Here is a 6,794-nt window from a genome sequence, read left to right on the forward strand (position 1 = left end):
CCTCATCTTGTGAGCTGATGTCTCATTGTGGTTCTAACTTGACTTTAAAACTTTTTTAATCTGAAAAAAGTCAGAAATGCTGCAGAGGCTTGTTTATCAAACAGAAAAACAAAAGTTTTTCAGAGAAATCACAGAGAGCATCAACCTGCGTCGTTTCTCGCTGGTGATTTTTGTAGTTTCAGACTTTAGTTTCTTTTCTTTTGAGCCGACGCAGCAGAATTTCCAGCAGAACCTGCTGAAGGCTAAATTTGGGAGGTGTGCGGTTTAAATTAACACAGTATGTGTGAGCATACATTAAGAGGTGATGAAGCCAGCTTGATTTATTTATTATTTTAACTTAAAGCTCCCCGGACTCCTCTGCTCTTTGAAGCGGTTGAAGCTGTGATTCTCTACGTCAAAATGAGACAAACTGGATTTAATTTGCTTTTCAAAACCCTCCTGCAGAATGGCATCTGTCTGACGGAGAGGAAGGCAGATGATGTATTTATGTTTGAATATTTTCTTTTGGTTCTTTGTGTGCAGCAGATCGTCACAGTGAGGCGTTATTAGAGTCGGGGGGGGGTTGGGTCGGTGCTGCTGTCATGAATTTATCCTCCTAAAGCTCAGAGAGACGAGGGGGAAGGGGAAACATGGTGGAGGAGGAAGGTTTGCAAAGGTGGAGGTGGGGTGATGGAAAGATGCTGTAGCTTTCACTGAAGAGCCAGCTGGACGGTGTGTGTGTGTGTGTGTGTGTGTGTGGTGGGGGAGGAACGTCGCAGCCGATGGGGGAATATTTTATGTTTTATGGTTATGGAGCGATGCATAAATCACTGTTTCATTAAACGGCTTCAGCCTCGGAGAGCCGCCCCCACCGCAGGACATCCCCCTCTTCCTCCTCTTCCTCACACATCCTCTCTTTCTGTCTTTGATCTCACATGTCTTTTAGTTTCCTCCTCTTTCCCATCCCCCCTTTTCTACTCGTTCTCTCCATCACTCTCTCGCTGCAACTCCAGGGTTCCTGCTAAGATTGGAAAAAAGTATGAATATAATTTATAAAACTTTTATAAAATATGAAGCAGTTTTCTTAAAAAATATTGTTTTAACTTAATTCCAGTTATTTCACTGAAAAATAAAGAGAAATGCTGTAAAATGTTTTTTTTATATTTGATAAAACTGTCACTATGTTGACAGTTTAGTTATATGATGGTGTTTTAGGACAATATTCGATAGAAAAAAAGGAGTAAATTTCAGCCAAAAAAGTCAGTAATTTTGAGATCTCAGAAAATTTCTAGAAAAAACTTCGAGATGTTTAAGCTCCAAAAAGGAAAAAAATTCTAGGGGGGAAAAAAAAATCTGATTTAAGATAAATCTCAGAAAGTTTCTACAAAAAACAGGAAACTTTTTGAGCTCCAAAAGTCACAAAATTGCTTGAAAAAATATTCTAGAAATATGTTTTCGCAAAAAAAAAAAAAAAAAAAAGCTTGAAAATTTAATATTTCCTAGAAAAACCTGACAAATTGAGATGAATCTCAGGAAAAATTCTAGAAAAAAAAACGTGGAAATTTCTGAATTTGAAAAACTGCAAATCTGCTAAAACCAAAAAAATTTAATTTGTAGATTAATTTCAGAGAATTTCTAGAAACAAATACAGGGAAATTTCTGAGTTTGAAAAGCTGAAAATCTAATAGAAAAAAATTTGAGAAATGTTTAGTTTAATCTAAGAAAATTTCAAGAAAAAACAGACATTTCTGAGATCCAACAGTGAAAACATTTCTAGAAAATTTTGAGTTTCATCTCAGAAATATTCTAGAAAAAACTTGAAAATGTTTGAGTTTCAAAAATTGAACATTTTTGTCTTTTGAAACTCAGAACAAAAAGTTAACAGTTCAGTTTCTGTGTCTGTGGGCCGGTTTATATAAAATACATTTTATATTTTTTAAAAATATAAAATGTATTTTTACATTTTATATTTAAGCATAAGCAGCTAAAAACATAAACAGTTTCTAGCTGCTTATGTCAGTTTCACATTATTTCAGAAATCAAAACGGATGTTATCTTTAATGTGATAGCAAAATTATCAATATTTAGCCAATATCTTGGAAATATCACTACCATTACTGTGATTTATGTTGGTACTTTTATTTTGAAATGTAAGCAGACGTTCTCCGTTTTCCATTTATACTTTAAAAATATGTTCAAAAGGATCGAGAACTCTGGAAGCTGCCTCCCAGGAACCATAGAGGTCAAAGGTCAGACAGATAAGAAGCCTAAGGAGTCGAGGTAAAAGCAGAAAGATGAGCAACAAAGGATAAACAATTTATTTCAATAAATATGAAACAGAAACAGCAACTGTTGCCTCCCAATCAGAGACTAAATACACAAATGTTGTCAAATCGCTGACATTTTTTTATATGTTGACATTTCCTTCAACATGTAAAAACACTTAATGACAAAAAGAAAAATCACCCTAAGCTTAAAACAACACAATCAGTTAGGATGTTACTGTGTGTACAGATACTACAGTTAATTACAAACACTAGCATTAGTTTGATTTCAGCTCATGATAAGTGGATAAAAAACAAGTTAAACCTTCATTTTACTTTCTTTTTTTTCAGTTTGACATCCATATAAATACCATAACATTATGTCTATAAAAGCTACAGTTTAATGTGGCATTTGGCATGATTATCCACAGGCTTTACTCACACGTAAGAGAGAAAAATCAACAGTGGTTTACAGTGGAGCTGCATGTTGTTCTCAGACGGACGTGATGGAGTCGATTTATTTCATGAATCAAGATCTAAGAGTTCACACCGCCGTCAGTTGAAGAAAATCTGATCAATCAGAAATGAAGTTCAGCGGTCCCAGTAGGATTTGAGACAGTTTGCAGACAGCAATCAAGCTCCAAATACTGTATAACGGTATCAGTAAGGAGAAGGTACAAAAAAAAGTTAGGAAAATCTGATATTTTTGTAAGACTGGTGAGAAGATAAGCAAAGAGTCCGACATTAACTCCAAATAAATACTGACGACAGCCTACAACTGGACCTTTGTAACATAGAAATGCACTGCAAAAACACAAAATATTACCAAGTATTTTGGTCTAGAATCTTACTACACTTGAAATGAGAGAAACTAACTTAGAAGTAACATTTCAGCAAGATATAAGAGCTTGTTTTAAGTCAATATTCCTCAGTATTTATAAAGAAAAATACTATGAAAGAAATAATCTACCAGTGGATCAGGACATTTTCCCCACACAAGATAAAAAGTACTAGTTTCATTTACCATTTTATTTCTCTTATAAAATGGTAAAAATATCTTGTTATAAGTGAATTATTGACTAATTATTAATGAATTATTGACTTAAAACAAGCTAGTTAGTTTTGTGATCTCAAGTGTACCGAGATATTTTCACTAGAAACTAGACCAAAATACTTGGTAACATTTAGTGTTTTTATAGTGCATATTGTAACAAAATATCAGTTTTGGTGTGTGCAGATTTTTATTTTTTTACAGGTTTGTTTGTTTTCCAGCTGTGATTTCCTCCTTGTGAACTGTCAGCTTTAGCTTCCAGCTTGGCCTCGTGTCAACGGGGACGAGGTGAAACAAGATGGCCGCCGTCCCTCAGAGCTGCTGTTGATTCATTAATATATGATGACCTGCTGATAGGCTGACAGCTGCAGATGGTTACTCACTTTGCTGACATCTAGCAAACTCTGTTAGTACAGTGAAGTCAGGTTTATCCCCAGAAAAGTCTGGAAATGGTTGTTTTATTTATGGCTGAGGACTTGGAAACGCGTTTGATCATCTTATCCATTGTCAGCTTGAAGGAAGAAATTTTTTACAGAGCACAAGTAAAAAAGCTAGAAGGCTCTATGGAGATAAACAAGATAAAGTTTCTTGTTAAACTTACATTTTTGTTTCACTAACGGATCTTCATTGACACTTAAATGCTTTTGAATATTTAATTACTGAGTCTATATTTTAGCTTCATGTTGATAAGGGACAAATAGATTCACGGGAAACTACGGAAGCCCAGAGTGGACGTTTCCCGCGTGTCCTTTTTTCTGATGGTTTTCTTGAGGCATCCATAATCTCGAATCAGGTTTAACACCCACCAATCGTCGTGATCTCGAGGAAACCACTGGGGAAAAGTTTATGCGGAAAATGTGAAATTAACTCGTTATCTTGAGAAAACCACCGGAAAATTTACTTGTTTAGAGAAAACCATTAGGAAGAAGTACATGCGGGAACTCTCAGCTTCTGTAGGAAACTCTACAATCCAACCCAACCTTTTCCAAGCGTCTCATCTGTAATCGCTAGCAGATTTTGCTGTCAACACCGTTCTTCAGTGTGGAAGTTGTTACAGAGTGAAGAAGACTAAAAGTTAGTTGTTATTATTATTATGTTGAGATGTAATAAACAATTTAAATGGAAAGTGTCTTCTGTGAGAGTAAGAGCAAATCTGTCAGCTGATAACAGGAAGGCTGAAGGGTTTATACCAATGTTGCTCTATTTCACCTGATGTACTTTTCAACCTTTTTGTTTTTTCTATGCTGGATTTGGAAAATGTTGGCAGACTTTTCAAAATAAAGTAAGTTGTTGTTTAATAAGCTCTCCAGCTTCTCTGAAGACTAAAATTCTAGGCATTTTGTCAACGTAGTTATTCTGTGTTGGTTTGAAAAGTAAAACCCTGTTTTATAGGAACTGCTCTCATAGAGGAGGCATCTTCTGCTTAAATAAATAATCGATGGTCACAGCTGCAAAACTGAAAATAAAGAATAAAGAAGGGAAACTGACTTCAATCTGCACAATTTTTAGATAAACAATACTGCTCAGCAAGCAGCTGAGTGAACATTTACTTATGCTAATATGCAAACAATCAGTACTCAGTCATACACATGATGGCGTTACTTACTGTTAGGGAGGAAGTGTATTGGTATAACCGTTCTCCGTGTAAAAAGTCCAACATGTGACCTTGTAAAATCACCATGGGTGCACTTAAGCAGCAGAATCTCAATCGTAAACTAGCGACTGTATAATTAAGATGGACGCAGTCACCATCTTGTGCAGCGACACTTGGAAACCTCAAGGTCAGCATATGGCCGAGGCGATGCTGAATGCATTACGGCTCCTAGCATGATCCTTCGTTCAGGTGTGTTACTTAAGAACCTGGCGTTTCCTGTTCTGCTGCCACACAAGGACAGAATAATCACCAGCACAACAACGGTTGACAAACCAGGCTGTAAGCAGGTTTATTTCTACTGTAAAGGCAGGCTATGCGTTTAGTTCATCCCAGTTTCACGTTTCTCTCCCCTGGGAGGTCTGTGCAGAAAATGGGAATCTGGTTCATTTCTTATTCAGCCAGACCAAATGGCTCAGTGCAGAACACATGGGATCGGAATAAAAGACACAGATTTACAGGGTGAGACATTTTTACGCCACTATATCTCCACATAATTGACTGAAGAGTGGAGAGAAAGAGAGAGCGCATGTTTGGAGCAGAAGACAGATGTTGGAAGCATCTCTAGGTAACACGTCGCGTTTTTCCCACAGCGCGTTCTGTCTGATAATTTCACCAGATAATGTGAGGCAGATGCCAGGAATAAGATTTCAGTGTTACATAAACTCCTTTTTTTTCAGATATGTAGTACCAAAGGAAACCTGCTGCTGATTAGCATATTCGCTAACATCTTGAAGGGTAACAAGCTGGACACTTGATGCCTGTGCGATACTGGAAACAGTTTACAGATCCTCTTACCCAGTGATGGAAACAAATCTAGCAAAGTCTGTGTTTACTGAACGGACATCAGAACTTAAACTAACATATAAATACAGATCTGGAAAAAACAAAGAGCCCTGAACCGCGTTGAAAACCTCCTGGTTATTCCACCAAACATTGATTTCTGAACTCGTCCTGAGTTAAAACATTAGTATTGCTGTTTATAAATGAACATCAACTGTTTTATTTTTTATTTTTTTGCATTATTTGAGCTCTGAAAGCTCTGCATCTTTTTTGTTATTTTGAATATTTCTCATTTTCTGCAAATATTAAATTTTTGCTTGTAACTTCACAGACACGTCGTCAGTAGTTCATAGAATAAAAGAACAAAGTTCATTTTACACAAACATAAACCTATAAACAGTAAAATCAGAGAAACTGATCATCTTAAGTGGTCTCTTCATTTTTTCCAGCGCTGTATTTGTTGGTGTGCGACACAAAGGCAGGGGTGTCCAAACTTCTGTCACATGGGCCAAAATCGTCAATCAAAATACATTTTGACATTTTTATTAAACTAAACCAAATGATTAAAGTGGATTCTTGTTGTTGGAATCCAAAATATTTGTCTCATTAAAAGAACTTTTAAAAGTCTCGACTGAAAATAATAAAACTTCTTTGTCAACTTTGAGCAATAAAAGCAATTTTTAGGTTACTTTTATTGAAAAATTTAATATTTGTCCAATAAACTTATTAAAAGCATGGACTGCAAATGGCCCACAGGCCACACTTTGGACACCTCTGCACTAAGGGGTTCTGCAGGTGAGGAGGACGAGGTCGACTGGTTGATGAAGAAACGTCTCAAAACAGCTGGTGAGGCAAATATCGAAAAAATGAAAGCAAGATTCCTCCTGTGGCGATCGTACCTGGAGCCGGTTTGGGTTCTGGTTTCTAACGGTCTACCTGCTGGCGTTGAGTAGACCGCTTGGTAGACCCAACGCCAGTTGGGTAGACCATTAGAAACCAGAACCCAACGTCAGCATGTTCTGGTTTCAAGCGGTCTACCTGCTGACGATGGGTTCTTGTTTCTAAC

General features: G+C 36.7%; 1 protein-coding gene across 1 annotated transcript in view; it reads right to left on the reverse strand.

The window, feature by feature from the left end:
* Window positions 1-6,099: 6,099 nt before the first annotated feature.
* Window positions 6,100-6,794, reverse strand: part of LOC103470154 (slit homolog 1 protein-like) — a 57,688-nt gene continuing 56,993 nt past the window's right edge. Inside the window, exon 40 of the transcript XR_001777106.1 lies at window positions 6,100-6,766. The gene's annotated coding sequence lies outside the window, so the exon portion shown is untranslated. The remainder of the gene's footprint in view (window positions 6,767-6,794) is intronic.

Source organism: Poecilia reticulata, linkage group LG1 (assembly GCF_000633615.1).
Source record: "Poecilia reticulata strain Guanapo linkage group LG1, Guppy_female_1.0+MT, whole genome shotgun sequence".
Taxonomy (NCBI): Eukaryota; Metazoa; Chordata; class Actinopteri; order Cyprinodontiformes; family Poeciliidae; genus Poecilia; species Poecilia reticulata.